The sequence below is a fragment of the Misgurnus anguillicaudatus genome, chromosome 9, assembly GCF_027580225.2.
Source record: "Misgurnus anguillicaudatus chromosome 9, ASM2758022v2, whole genome shotgun sequence".
Taxonomy (NCBI): Eukaryota; Metazoa; Chordata; class Actinopteri; order Cypriniformes; family Cobitidae; genus Misgurnus; species Misgurnus anguillicaudatus.
Genome location: NC_073345.2, coordinates 16,359,507 through 16,376,239, shown reverse-complemented (window position 1 = coordinate 16,376,239; position 16,733 = coordinate 16,359,507). Strand labels below are relative to the sequence as shown.

General features: G+C 37.8%; 1 protein-coding gene across 3 annotated transcripts in view; it reads left to right on the top strand.

The window, feature by feature from the left end:
• The window catches only part of ppp3ca (protein phosphatase 3, catalytic subunit, alpha isozyme), a 74,819-nt gene that overhangs the window by 3,996 nt on the left and 54,090 nt on the right, over positions 1–16,733 (top strand). The window lies entirely within an intron of this gene.

Genomic DNA, 16,733 nt, shown 5'->3' with positions numbered 1-16,733 from the left:
CCAACATTTAATACTTAACACTTAACAGTTTTTTCAGCGAAGTTTCAAAGGACCACAAACGATCCCAAACGAGGCATAAGGGTCCTATCCAGCGAAACAATTGTCATTTTTGACAAGAAAAATAAAAAATATCCACTTTTAAAGCACAACTTCTCGTCTAGATCCGGTCGTGATGCATCAGCGTGACCCCACGCAATACGTCATGACGTCAAGAGGTCACAGAGGACGAACGCGAAACTCCGCCCCAGTGTTTACAAATGTGTTGAAAGAGGACCGTTCCTACGTTGTTGTATGTCAACTGATACTAATTTATGTCTTTGTGTCAGTTTATTGTTTACATGGTCCGCAAATTTCCATTTTATATATGTAACACGTGACCTCCCTACGTCACTACGCATTTACGTTAGGTCGCGCTGGACCGGATCTAGACGAGAGGTTGTGGTTTAAAAGTGGATATTTTTCATTTTTCTTGTCAAAAATGAGAATCGTTTCGCTAGATAAGACCCTTATGCCTCGTTTGGGAGCGTTTATAGTCCTTTGAAACTCTGTTGAAAAAAACTGTTAAGTGTTGAGTTAAGTATTAATTGTTGGTGTCCATTAAAATTAGAAAAATCCTGCAATGTTTTCCTCAAAAAACATAATTTCTTCTCGACTGAACAAAGAAAGATATCAACATTTTGGATGACATGGTGGTGAGTAAATTATCTGAATTTTTCTTTTAAGAAAATGGAATATTCCTTTAAATCAAATTAAATTGTAATATTATAAGTTATATAACCAACATACAAACTAACATTTAAACTGGAGGTTTCATCATCGGTTGACCAAATATCTCAGTTTGAGCCTTTCCTTGCTTTTGCAATTTCCTAATTTTAATGAGTTAATAAGCATATGTTTTTACTTTGAATTAGTATAATCCCTTAGGCAATTCATTGAGTAATTATCCAGAAATGTTGTTTAAGAAAGTGCTTAACACAAAATGTGGGCATAATCTGTTAGGTAGAACAAGGAGTCCGAACCGAATGGACCAAAGTACAGATCGGTGGTACAGATCAAGTATAAAAAGATAAATGGGAATGTGAAGTAATTACTGACAGCATTAAGAGAGAATGAGCTGCATGCCTTAGATGAACACGCAAGCTTTATATAGTAGTGTGGGTGAATTATTTAAGCATTGGTTTTGCAGCACTGTTTCAGTTCACATGGCTGTCTTACATAACAACACTTCCCTGAGGACTAGTGATGAGATGGAGAAGAGGAGGAGATGGGGGGAGCAGGGAGGAAAATAATGAAGGAATGTATGAGCACAGTCTTAAAGGAGAAGGACTGAATAGGTGATGGGTAGGCGTGAACATGGGTTTGGGGGGTTAAAGTGTAAGAAATAAAGATGTTTCCATGGAGAAAAATGGACAGGGAGGACATGTTTGCAAGGAAAGACAAAAGAAGATAGGACAGAGAGAGAAAGAGAGGACGAGACACACACGAGAACGCTTGTACATGACAGCTCTGTGGATGAGGGTGGGAGCTTTCTCAGGATCTGCTTGTTATATGTTATATAGCAGCCTTGCATGAACGCACAAATCACACACACATGAAATATTATTTGGGGATCTCTTATTTATTATTTTAGGGGATTCAGTTCCCTTAAAGCTCTGGTTATAGCCATGGCCTACTAGTTTTTTGACATAAAAATGATTGCGGCTAATCAACACTTTTTTTACGGTAGTTTAGTCAGTAATGTTGGACCAGGAATTGTGTGCATCCTTATTAATGTTTTCTTATGACTCATGTTACTCCACCAAGCAACTGTCATTAAGATGAATGGGAATGTAATTGCATCAAATTTTCTCCAGTTACCCCTCAGTTATAATATAATAAATATAATTGCTTCATCCTTCTCTATATTGATGTTTATTTGACAATGGAGTACTAAAAACAAAAAGGTTGCCAATGGCAATGTCACTTTAAAGAAATAAAAATAAGCATGTGGGTGATTCTTACAAAATCCAAATTTAGAAGCTGTCCAGCATCAGAATATTTAAAAAGCCCTTAAAGCCATTTTTTTTGCACATATACGATTAAGGTCTGAACTTACTATAACCATTATTTTTAGAGGATTTAAACAAATATTTCCTATTATTATTGTTATTATTATAAAAAATATCATTACCGCAACATGATATTACATTAAATATATGCATTTACAAACTCATGTTTTGGTAATGAGAACTAAAAAGTTGTCTAGGTACTATGACAAACAAAATGTCAACTTTTATCTGGAGAGAAAAAATAAGAACTGCTTACCTGGTAGCCATCTTGAGTGTCACAGTCAATTATGTCCCTTCCAAGATTTTTTTTTTTGAAAATGTTAGTTCCTTGAGGGCTTAAACAATGATTGAAAACTGTTGCGGAGGATGAGAAAATTGGTCTTGGACACATTTATATTCCTTATTATTGTCTCTTTACCAATGATCACCAAATACCACATGTTTCTTTACTGTAAAGGTTTATAGTATAATATGCACTGAAGCTTTTTATTTTTTTATTATAAATTTTCCATGTCAAAGAACCCAAATCCAGCCATGGACACGTTGCGGTAATGAAATTTTTTCCCTTAAATGTGGATTGTATGATGTCATTTGAAATCATGTGCAAATTAGTACATGAAGAGATGTTTGTAACTGTATGCTTCTTATTTTGATACTCTTTCTTTGCATTTACTTTTTTTATCAAAATGTTTCATGACACCTCACAAGTCTAATTTCGCGAGAATCACCCATATGCATAATTTCACAAATTCAATTATTTTTTCATTTACACAGAAAGGATATGAAAGCAGTATTGTTTTCAAAAATGTAAAATTTCAAACCCATTTTCAGTACCCCAAAATGCTGTTGTGAGGTAAACAGATGGCCAAAGTGCATACAAAGTTTTGAAAGTGGTTTGTGTAAACGGTGTTATGCCTCTAAATAAAATCTCTGCACCTCCAAAATTTTGTCACCTTATTCCCCCACAGTTTTCTTTTTGAATTCAAACCCTGTTGTTTCTTTTCGCATAGTCCTGAAACACCTCCAAACCGCTTTGCCCGAGCCTCTTGCCCCCATTCTCATACCAATCGGCAGGGCCGGGTACAGTAGCCACACTGACTCCATTTCTTTCATCTCTCCCTTTTCCAGCATATTGGCTTTTCATGCATGGTTTGTGCTCAGGCCTGCAAGCTGCCACACTAGCACAGCCCTTGAACACATAAGGCATCCAAGTCTGTTCATGTTTCGGGGACCACTGACACATTTCAACACAGGGACAGGCAGTGCTCATAGTTTGAGTTGAGTCAGATAAGGCAGAGTGCTCCCAATTTCTGGTTAGCAGATCTATTCAGTCCCGTGTATTGTTTTTGTAACACAAACAACGACAGAGATCAGACACGTCGACATTATGACCGGAGGGCGTTAGTTTGAAACGCAAGTCAAAATGTTCAAAGTGATTCCTACTTCCCGTCGTGCAGTTGATCCTGCTTCAGTTAATGTGGTAGACACTGTGGAGGCCGTTATATAATCCAGTTTCTTCAGTTATTAATAATGTCCTGTCAACATGTCCACTTCCCTCTGTTCTTTGAACAGGCTTCACAGTTTCGTGCCATCGCTGAACCACCTTAAACTGAAGATTAATAAAGATCTGCTGTGTGGTGTTAGCGGATGTCAGATGCTGACAACAGACACGCTTTTACTCAGCAGTACACTGTATGTTAAAACCAATACATGGACAGTTAGTAATGTCGGAAAGTAAATAATCCAATCGTTGCCGCAATCATATTTATTCAAACAGATTAATGAACAGAATGAGTAATGAGTTTAATACTAGATAATGTGGGTTTCAAACATTTTGGTGAGATTTCCAAAGCCGAATTATGCCATCAGAATCTTGACATCATTAACACATAAGCTCTGCTTCAAAACTAAGTATGCTGCCTTTGAAGACAGCATTTTAAGGCATTGCAGGTGCCTTAGTGTGCGTTCACAATGCCACCGTTTTTCCTACTATGGAAGTGAGTGGGTACCGTCAACTGTGTGATCATTTATCAAAATATCTTTTTTTTTTGTTCAACTGAATAAAGAAACCCATGCAGATTTAGAACAACATGAGGGTGAGAAAATAAAGATTTTTTATTCTTGGGTGAACTATCCCTTTAAAATCAAATTTGTGGTTTGTGTCTCCTATCCTCAGCATTGGCTTTTTTAAATATGCAATGCACTGGTGAAATGATAAATAAAGCTATATAGAAAAGATTATGTAAGAAATAATGAATGAAGAAAAGCTGAAATGGAAATATTGTTGTATTTTGATGTGTGTGTTCAAAGTGTGTGTCTAGGCAACAGCGGTCACTTCTGTTACCTGTTAGTATGTCCAAGGACCTGCATACTTCTTTGCTTTGCACTCAGTTCAGGGTTTTCCGCAGAAAATTTGTTAGTTAAGGTGGTAGGGTTGGGCGGGTGGCCGTGGCCTGGGGGGGGGGCAATCAAAGGGGAGGGGCGTACACATCATGATGAAAATGAAAATATTTGTATTTAAAACACTCAAATAAAAATTAATTTTGAAGAAACTATGACAGAAAATGAACACATACTAGATTATTAATGACTTAAATGTTTTTAACCGAAAATAGCTGCGTAATGAAGTGAAACCAAAGGGTTAATAAACACAAACTGAAGCAGATTTGTAGAACATCTGGCGAACGATGATAGATAGCGCGAAGATTGTAGAAAGTGATTATTTCCCACTATTAATTACATTATCTTAAAGGAGTGTAACTACTGTAGCATGTACATAATGCACATAAATAACGTGAGCAAGAGCGCCTAACAATTATATAGAATCAACAGGCACGTGCAACCTAGCTAGCAGGTTGCTCAAACAACAAAAATAACCAGCTAACTTACTCTAGACTAATACAATAACAGGCTTAAATAAACCCAAAACATAAATCAACTTACAGTTCTCACGGACACGCGTTATATCAACTGGCTATCCTCCAGACAGTTGACAGGCCATTACGGCATGTGGCGCGCGTGCACGCTCGTGGTGTGAATCGCGTCTGTGCTATACTCTGAGATGTTTTATCAACTGGCTACTAGTATCCCCCAGACAGTGACTGACCACGTCTTTTTCTCATTTGGCCGTGTGGTGCGCGTGCCCGCTCGCAGTGTGAAGCACATCCGCGTTATTCTCAGAGGGTGTTTTCTAGGGATGCTCCGATCAGGATTTTTGCAGCCCGATACCGATCACCGATTGGTTGTCTTCGTGATCGGCCGATACCAATGCCGATACCGATTTTTCAAGCTGATATGCAAGCTCTTTGATGACTGTAACTTTTAACATTTTTTTCTAGATAAAGTAATACCACAGATGTTGCATTTGTTATATTACTTACAGTAATTAGGTTTATTATTGTTTTAATAGAGAATCAAATAAATTAGCACGACAAATATTTCTTCTGCAAAGAGAAATGTAATGTGCCTTTAAAAAGGCTTATGTCTGTAAAAAGTAATGAAAAAAAATACTTCACAGTCTTTACTGTATGAATTAAATATACACGCATTCGTATGAAGTATAACAGTTCTTTAGTGAAGAGCAGAGAGTGATTTTATTGAGAGATGAATTAGGTTACTGTAGCTTTAAGACTTGACAGAGATCACTCTGTTCACGTGCACTGATGACTGAGGCTTATGTGTGTGCGCGCGGTGGGTGTATGCAGACGAGAGCAGCTGTGAGGAAAATGAAAGTTTAAATGCTCAAAACTTTAAAAAACATGCAAATAATAAACTTTCGGCATGAGGATGCAATGTCCGCGATAGATGTGTGTTGTATACGCTGTTTGATGGGGATGTGAAGACGGGTCGTGCTGTTAGGACCGGACCGCGTCCTCATAGAAAATACACATATCTCTGTAAAGGCAAAGAGAGAAATGCAAATCTGCACGTCGCTCATGAGCCACGGGTTATAAAAATGCTCTCACTGCGTAAAAATGGTCTCTAACTGCAGCCGCATTGAGGAGCCATATGATGACAAAAGTAAACAGAAAGATCGGTTCACGAGATCAGCAAATTTAACGAGGACTGATCGAGTCATTTAATGCCGTTATCGGCCGATACCGATCTGCGACCGATCGATCGGAGCATCCCTAGTGTTTTCACATATAGTTCATTTTAAAAGAACCAAACCCAGTTCACTTAAAGTGAACCAGAAAAGGAACTAGCTGAATGTGACCTCAGTCCTTTTGGTGTTCACAATATAGTGGACTCAAAAGAGGACCCAGTTCATTTTTGGTCCTCTTCAGAACTGAAGTGATCTCAGACCTTTTCTTGTTCACATCACAACTTCATAAGAACTCAGACGCCAGCTTTCTGTGCAGCAGTTGATTTTGATACAATGTCCAAACGACACGCAAAGCGGACCGGGACCTCAATGATTTCACATATCAAAAAGAAATCGAACCACAAAAGAACCCAAAAGTGAACTGTACTCAGACCACCTCCTGACGTGGTCTGAGTTCGGTTCACTTCTGAGTCCTTTTAGGGGGGTCTGAGATCACTTGGTTTGTTCACATATACACCCTGAACTGATCTGAGAGCGTTTAGAGGGCTCAAACGAACTAGGTGTGAAAACACCCAGAGATTCACTTGACGGCCATTTGTGCCGCAATTATTATTTTTTTGGACGACCTAGTTAAGGCGGTAGGGTTTCCCAGCTTAGGCGGGCCGCCCGAACTGCAAAGTTGTATAATATGTACACAAAAAGGCCCACTTTGATGACATAATGTAGTGCAGACCTTAGGGACCCTTGACGCAAGTCCACGAGGGTGCACCGGAGTCGTATTTTGGGACAGACTCGAGCGTCACACCAGAAATAGGAAGAGAAGTTGCCCATCAGTGTGAACTCCCATCCATTGTCTGATCTCTTTCGCTCTTTTGCAAGGACTTCTGGGTTGGTAAAATGCGTGAAGCAATGCAGGCTTCGCCAAAGACCGCATCAAGGGTGCAAAGGGGGCGCTGATGAGCACACTTCGGAGCTTAAAAATGACAGATGGGACACCCTACGGACTCGTAGACTAAGCGAGCATGTGCAATTTAACTAAGAGACCGTAAGTCCACAGGAGGTGTGCCATTTGGTACAGGGCCAAACAGTGCATACTTTTAGTTATTTTCAACCCTAGCGGTTGTAATTCAAAGGAAAGACGCATATATTTCCCTGCGGTTTGGCCTGTCATTTACACGAAAACCGCGTTTTTATTACAGAAAACGATTATTTCTAAAACCTCCGGCCAAAGTGGATATTTCTGATTACCCCGGTTATGTGTTGCCGTGTCAACGGGGAGAAACGGGGTTTTAGGTTCTTAAACGTCACATTTTGCGCCAGAAAATGTTTAACGTCATGAGAGCGCCCTTACAGTTTGTTTGGCTACTGATCAATCAGGTTTATCATGGCTGAATCCCAAACCTCCCACCTCCATACTATATAGTACGCAAAGTAGCGCTTTTTACATACTCTATAGTATGGAAGTAGGCGATTTGGGATTCAGCCCATGTGTGCTGTTATGAAGGGAACAGGAAGTCGCTCGTGTTCTTCGTTGGTGTCGATTCTGACGATTTTGATTGGCTTGCATGGCTGTATTCCCCTTAATACACTGCCTCCCACAGCTTTGGCATAGTTATTATGCCGCTCGACAACGTATTTATGCGGGTTGATGTAAATGGAAAGTTTTGAAAACGATGTTGTGTGCACGATGTTATTATTGAAAACGGAGGCGGGAAAGAATTCGTTTCTCAAAATACCCGGCTATGTATAAATGTAGCCTTAAACCGTAATAGGCTTTATGCTCAGCTGCACTACTTCCTGAACTTCAGCCAGCTCCTTGTTTCCTGTCTGCCATTATTGGACAAACTGATTAATCCAGGCGTGCCTGACCTCAGTAGTCACAAACAAACTTATTAATTCAGGTGTGCCTGATCTCAGTAGTCACAACAACAATAATCAGACACACCTGGATTAAAGGAATAGTCTACTCATTTTCAATATTAAAATATGTTATTACCTTAACTAAGAATTGTTGATACATCCCTCTATCATCTGTGTGCGTGCACGTAAGCGCTGGAGCGCGCTGCGACGCTTCGATAGCATTTAGCTTAGCCCCATTCATTCAATGGTACCATTTAGAGATAAAGTTAGAAGTGACCAAACACATCAACGTTTTTCCTATTTAAGACGAGTAGTTATACGAGCAAGTTTGGTGGTACAAAATAAAACGTAGCGCTTTTCTAAGCGGATTTAAAAGAGGAACTATATTTTATGGCGTAATAGCACTTTTGGGAGTACTTCGACTCGCCTGAAAAGTCCGCTCCCCTTCTCACTCTCATAATGGGAGAGGGAGGGTGTTACTGCGCCGAGTCGAAGTACTCCCAAAAGTGCTATTACGCCATAAAATATAGTTCCTCTTTTAAATCCGCTTAGAAAAGCGCTACGTTTTATACCACCAAACTTGCTTGTATAACTACTCGTCTTAAATAGGAAAAACGTTGATGTGTTTGGTCACTTCTAACTTTATCTCTAAATGGTACCATTGAATGAATGGGGCTAAGCTAAATGCTATTGAAGCGTCGCAGCGCGCTCCAGCGCTTACGTGCACGCACACAGATGATAGAGGGATGTATCAACAATTCTTAGTTAAGGTAATAACATATTTTAATATTGAAAATGAGTAGACTATTCCTTTAATCAGTTTTTCCAATAATGGCAGACAGGAAACAAGGAGCTGGCTGAAGTTCAGGAAGTAGTGCAGCTGGGCATAAAGCCAATTCACCTAAAAATGAAAATTCTGTCATCATTTACTCAATCTCATGTTGTTACAAACCTGTATAAATTTCTTTGTTCTGATGAACACAGGAAGATATTTTGAGGAATGTTTGTAACCAAACCTATCAGAAGCCCCATTTACTTCATTAGTATTGTTTTTCCTTATGGATGTCAATGGGGCTTCGGATCAGTTTGGTTCATTTTTCATTTTTGGGTGAACTATCTCTTTAAGCCACTGTTGGGTCAAATATAAAAAATTTCTAAATTTAATCTAACTGCTGGGCTCATCCCTTTTTTAACCCAGCAATGGGTTAAAAATAACCCAGCATTTTTTAGAGTGTAGAAATCGGTGAATTACGCTGTAATAGTATTTTGTACTTTTAAAGTTGAAAAATTCAAACATTGCTTTTTTACGTTTATTTTTTATTTTAATGACAGCTACTTTGCAAACATTCCCCTCATTACCATTACATTTTAATGGGTTATAAAATTATAAGCTAATTTTACCTGAAGTTTGCTTCTATTGAAATTAAAATGTCATGGTTTCACTTCTAAAAATGTTTTTTTTTTTGTTGAGAAAATGCAGAATTTGTCTGTGCTCCAGTACTGTGCCCTGTTAAGCTGTGACATTTTCCCATTTAAATGTAATTGTTCCTTGCTTTGACGTAATATTTAAGCTTACTATATCATTTTTGTTTTGGCCATATGCTGCAAATAGGTAAGAAGTCTTTCTAAAATTCAGTAACAGTATTTCATTTTTCTAATACTCAAACAACAGAAACATCGTTTCACCAAAACTAAAAACATTTTGACACAAAGTGCAAGAATATTGTTTTTGTAAGAAATGTATTGTGCTGCAGTGATATTTGCTAGCTTTAGCCATTATTAGACATTGCACTTCAACCCAGTAATATTCAACCCTGAAATAGTTTAAGGGTTAGAACATAACATTTTTAAATAAGCAATAAATGTCATTTTTCTGTTTTTTACATTTGAGGCTCATCAAAACAGATTGTTTCAGAATGCTCCAGCACTTGTTGGTGTTTTGTATTACCTTTTTATGAAAAACATGTGGCTTTTACTATGCAAAATCATTTAAATATTACTGGATCAGTCATGTAAATAGTCAGCAAGTTACACAGTAACAATTGGCTGTGTATCATACTGGCTGGTAGAATTAGCAAGTGTGTGTGTGCTCATGACCTGAAGCTCTTCTGTTAACATGATGAGAACATTGACAGACGTGCACAGTGTCAAGCTGACAGGTGTGTTTGTTAGCGTTGAACGATGTGTTCATAAGAGACAACCATTGCGATTGGGCTTTTTCAGGTAGGGTTTATTCACAGCTGTTGGTCTGTCTCATATGCAGGCGTGATGTGTTATAGACAGTCCTTCAGGTTATGAAGGTTTACTACTGTCTGTCACAAACATTTCAAGCTTTCTCGAAGGAGTAAATAAGGAAAAAGAGAATCTGTTTGGTGTAATAAAGCTGTAAAATAGTCAACCATGAGGTTAGACCACAACAGACTCATTCACAGAGGATTGTACAGTGACATACAGTAGTCTGATATATAAACAAGATTTTCCCCAATTAAAGTTGAGTTGAAATGACATTGTGAGAAAATAAAGACATATACTGTGTTAGAAGAGAGGTACACTGACTAGCTCTGTTCCAAAATCTGGTTAGATCCCTACACAGACAGCATTTTTAATTCTATGCAGCAATTTTGCTGCTTTTAAGATAAAGTTGTGCTCATAAGTTACATACTTTTTGAAAAATTTGCAGAATGTTAGTATATAAAATTAAATGGATCCAACTAAATTGCAGTTTGTTTTTAATTTACTGTCCTGAATAAGCTATTTCATACACTGTAAAAAATTATCAAACATATATTTTATGTTACTTAACAAATTAAGTTAAACAATTTCAACTTGTTTTTATAAGTTATGTCAACTTATCACAAGCCAGAACTTAAAATAGTAGGTTGAATTGACTTGCATAACCAATTAGTTTTAACTTTATGCTGCATTTTTTGTGTACCGATCATCCTGTTCAAAAGTTTACATAACCCTGGCTCCTAATGTATTGTGTTTGCCGAATGTTTGTATCTTTTGCAATAGTTTTGTTGGAGTTTTTCAGTTTTCCTTGATGTGAAAAGATGAATCTCATTATCATAGTTAAAGGCGGGGTGGATGATTTTTGAAAAACACTTTGGAAAAGGGAGTCGGGCTGAGTACCAAAACACACTTTTAGCCAATCAGCAGTAAGGGGCGTGTCTACTAACCAACATTGTTGTCTAGGTTGCGTATGTGTGGGGCAGGTTTATCAAAAGAAGGTCCAGATTCTATTGGGGTTGGGGCGTGTTTGTTTAGGTGATTTCATATGTCAACATTGGCTTTCAGAGGTCGTGCACCCCGCCTTTAATGTTGGTAACGGATCAAACATGCAGTAGGTGCTGGACCTAAAGGATTTTTCGGATGATCAGTGGGCAGTTTCACTTACAATCACAAAACAAAAACAGTGTTGATCAGCCAAGTAACATTATACAGTACTAAGAATCAAAGAAATGTAACTTTTAAACTTGGTTATTTGTATATATTTATTCAATGAAGCTTGCTCAGGACAGTAGACTGCAGTTTGATGTGTGATTCCTTTCATTATTTGCTTAAACCTTGTATTATGTTCCGGGTCAATTTGACCCGTTTTGATTTTTAAGCTGTCGGAAAAAACAGTTGACCTGTGATTTTATTCTTGAAATTTTGTGACTGTTTCTCATTTAGGACCATGAACATGCATGGAAAGTTAGGATACTCTGAAATGTTTTGAAGTGTACGCAAAAAAATTTGTACCGATTTTGAGTTTCGCGGGTCAATTTGACCCACATTTTTTTTTTTGTTCCAAAGCAACTGTACAAACCCAAATTAAGTATATGTTTTCAGTGTTTGTTGCTATATTTGTGTTTTACTATCCTGAAATTGTGTAAAAATGCTTCTCCTCACTCTTTTGAGTACTGAAAAAGACCTTTACAGACACAGATGGTAAAAGTGAACTATCATTTCTATTAACTATGTATTTATTTTGCGGATTTGGCAATGGGTATAAACCTATGAGCTCAACTGTATGAACAATATCTAAAACATTATAGATCTATAGAAAAGACAATCCCGTCAAGAGACTTGACCCAGTATTTGTTGGATATATTGTTTATGCTTTTTAAAGGTACCAGTTTAGCAACATACTGTACACGATCAAGCAATACAATGCTGTATGTGGGCATAAGGTGCTGAAACTGCAGTAGACATGATGGGATCTCACTAGGTTTTGAAACAGAGCTTTATTTCTCGAAACTACATTAAGCAGCTGGGACAGAAAAGAAGCTGAGATCTGCTTATTTTAGGACGGTGTGCAAAGTATTGTAAATTTTAGCATAATTGAAGTATAAGCTCAAGCTATATCTCATTCTGCCGCGCGTGGGCTCCCGCTTGATTCACTTTTGTGCACACTCTTGTATATGAGCACACTTTTCTGTGTGGATGTGTACTCCTTATAAGTGTAAATTACACACCCCTGAGATTCTCCCAATGAGAGTTGGTCTCCTTTCTGCTTGCCTTAGCTTTTCGCTGCACTTCAGCACAAGTTTATTAAATCTAGAGAATATTTCAGCGATTGTGGTTTTTAAGGAACAACTGCGCTGCTGGTGATCTCAACATTTATGATTTAGTCTTAAATCGCAGTGTATACTGTGTCTAAACCGGCCACACTTCAGTAGTCACTAGCTGTTGCTCGGCAACATGCACCACAGTCCAACATCTTGTGAAGTGAAGAGCAAAGCTGCTGTTTTCAACCTCACCCTTGAACCTCTCTTTTTCTCTCTTTGTATTTGTTTGCTTTCCATTCTTCCCCACAAAGACTATCGTTCATCAGTCGTTTCAGACTTTCCCTTCTTTCTCTCCCGTCTATTCTTTCTATTAAGTCTCTAATAGACCACACACGGAGCTCTGGCCCATCTCATTATTGTTCATATATACACAAATTGTCTGTCTGTCTTTCAGAACAAATATTTAAAAAATGGCGAATATGGGGATGAATAGGCACGATGTGTTCTTGTAGAAGAGGCATTATGTTCAAATGATGCTTCTGTGTCTAGCTCTCGCTCTCTTTATCTGACTGTGCCATGACGTCTTTCTGTGGACTCTCACACTGAGTCAGAGAGGTGCCAAACGATTTGCTGAGATGCTTTAGCTGTTCTCTTATCACAGAAATGTGCTTCTTCCAAAAGTGGCCCTGTAGCGGCCAGTAGGACATGGTGCTAGACTAGTAATGCATTTGGTTTGAATCTCAAGAAATGCATGGACTGATAAAATGTTTTCCTTGAGTGCACCCCAGATATTGTGTGCAATTTGCAAGGTGCAAATTGTGAATTGTTTGAATTGATGGACTGGATTAGATGTGACGTTGGGTTGCAGAGTTTTGCGCTGAATACATAATGCAAAAGTGACACAACTGTTGTGAATTTCATTTACTATACTATTTTAAAAACAACAAATCTAACATGTGTATATATGTGTGGTAACACTTTACTTAAAGGGGTGTTCATAAGACTGACATGACACCTTCATAATCAGCATCTGACAAGTGTTATGAACATGAAGGAGACTTTATGCATGTTTATGATAACTGTCATTAAAGCAACACCAAAGAGTTTTTTTACCTTAAAATAACGTTTCCAAAAAAGTTTCAGTCGTTCGAAACAGGGTGAACGGCACTTTCACATTTGCTTTGCAGCCCTCTATCGGCCAAAACCGCACTAAAGAAGTTTCCAACTGTTGGGTCGCGGTCCTGTAGTTCGAGTGAAAACTACAGAAACTTGCTTTATGGCAGACCTACAATCCAATCAGAGCCAGCTATGCTGCAGTATTTACGACAGAGGTAATGGACAATTCCGCTTCTAACCTGTAGGGGGAGCAAAGAGCAAAAACTCTTTAGTGTTGCTTTAAGTGTCATTCGTTCAGTTATGTCATTTTTAATGCAAAGATGACATTGTTTGGGATGTCTTTGTTATGATAACTTGACATTAACCAATACATTATACCTTGTCATGACAACTTGACATTACCAAAACAACATAACTGACCACTTTTTATCAGTTATACAAATTGAATTTGTCATTAAAATGTCGTTAAGTTTTAATACTCTGTCATAACAGTGTCATAAATATTTTTCTTGACCTCAACTACAGTGGTACAAAGATAATTTGTCATTAAAATGTCATTATGTATTTTTCTACGCAGTCTCACAAGGTTTCGTGATATAGTAATGTAAATTTGTTATTTTTTTTTCATGATATTATCACGAATTTACGAATTTTTTTCATGATCGTATAACGAATTCCTGTTTTCGTGTGATTTTCACGTATTGGTTACTCAACTGCTTTTTCCTATTTTCAAACCATTGTCGCTTCGATTTAGGGTTAGATTTGGTACTTGCATTAGAATGTCACTTTATGTATTGGTTTATACTATTTTTTCTGATTTATTTTTTTATATGTCACCTGGCGTTTGTGAGGAATTAACAAGAAACGAACCCAAATGCAGACGTGACAAAAAATAAGTAATTTATTGAACAAACAGGGAAAATAAAAACCCACGAGGGGGCAAAACAAGACGCAACACTAAACTGACACTAAACTTAACATAAACCAACAATAAACTCTTCACAACATATAACAGACTAGACTAAATAACTCTCAATACTCACAGATGAATGACACAGGAAAACGACAAGACGAACGTGCACAGAACATCAAACACAACGACAATAAATAGGGACAACTAATGAAGGACACAGCTGAAATCAATGACAAGTAAGGGAGCGGGTAAAAAGTGACGAGACCCGGGAAATGCGTGGTCAGAATAAATCAATACTAAAACCACGCATTTCCCACATGCCAGGACCCTGTTACAAAGACTAGATATAATTTAAGACCTTATTCCGGCAGAATCCTGGCAGCGTTAGGGTTAGAGTTGGGTTTGGGTAGAGATGTCATTTTATGTAAATCTAACCCTAAACCGAAGCGACAATGGTAAGAAAATAGGACAAAACAGTTGAGTAACCAATACGTGATAATCACACGAAAACAGGAATGCGTTATACGATCACAAAAAAACATGGAAATTTGTGATAATATCACGAATCAAACATTTATGTGACTATATAACGAAATTTCGTGAGAATGGGCTGGCATTTTTATGTATGGTGCACATAGAAAGTTAAGTATAATCTTATATAGTCTATGTTAGATTTTGTTAAGGTATTCAAAATTATTTTACATAGTATTTACACTTATTGACATTTTAATGACGGTTTAATGTATGTTAACCCATAAAGCTAGGTAGTTTCTTAAGTTTGATAATTATTCTGCTATGTCATGTTTATTACAGATTTATGACAAGTAGGGATGCTCCAATCAATTCCGATCTCCACTAATAATACGTGGCCGATCACTATTCTGAATCGGACAGCCGATCTTATTACATCCATTTCATGCACTACGGCTTTTGATCAGTAAGTCCTTATTGATCTAAAATCACTGTTAGTTTGAGTCGTTTATAACATGCATTTAAAAAAGCAACACTCGTCAAACATAATTATTAAACATATTCTTTATTATCATGAAAATACCTGAAAAGGTTTGAAGAACAGCACTATAAATATATCCTTCAGCCATTTCATGGAGCTGCGTGTCATCACAGCTGCGTGTGTATTGTTCTTCGTTTACAGCGCATTTTAAGTTTCTGCACGAGAGCGCCCCCTGGCTTTTGGATGTAGCGACATTTCACCGTAATTCATTGAGAAACATAGCAAGCATTATCGGTCGATCGATCGGAGCATCCCTAATGACAAGTTATGATGTATTATGTCAAGTTGTCATAACAAAGACATCTCAAACAATGTCATCTTTGCATAAAAAATGAAACAATTGAACAAATGACACTTAATGACAGTTAAAAGTGCATAAAATCTCCTTCATGTTCATGGCACGTGTCATGTCATGATTATGAAGGTGTCATGTCAGTCTTATGAACACCCCTTCAAGTAAAGTGTTACCTTATGTGCTTACTTTATGGTATTAATACTTTTCTTAGTTCTCTTTTGAGCTATTATAACGGCTTTCTGTTTCACAATGGTCAATTAACATACTGTATATAACAGGCATATTGTAATACAGCCTATAAAATGTACGAAAAAGAACCATATAGCAGAAGTGTGTATTTCATGAGAGAGCATTCACAAATATATAGCACACACACTCTTCTGAATGGACTGTTTTCTTACCGCTGTTAAAATCCCATGCCAGGCCTGGTCTCATTATCCCAGCAGCAGGAACATGAGATTTCTCTTTTTTCCCCCTGAAGTCAAACATGAATTATTTAGCTTTGTGTTGATCACGTTGAGTCCCAGCCCTGAGGTTCCCTCACCAGTTTCCCTACTCTCTCTCTTTCTCTCCGTGTCTATGTGCAAACTACAGTACAAGCAGAATATGTTGTTGCTAATCACCAGTCAGCAATACAAAATATATGGTTTGCACACAGCTCCTCCAGGATTCCTTGTAAGTGTCCCCACTGTCTGTAGTGTCTGAAATCCAGCATCATCACACATCCGAACGACGTTTCCAAGTTCTTCTGAATGCCACTGTAACAGCGCTCCGTAATTATTGCCGTGCGGCACACAGCTAATCTTTGCTAGCACACACCCGTAAATAATTCACCATGCCAATGGTTTGTTGAAGCCAAGTCTCACATTATCAGTGTACACACGAGTGAGTCACGGCGGTACAAAACTGCCTTTGCCCCAATTTTTGGTGTCGATATTGTTTTCTCTACCT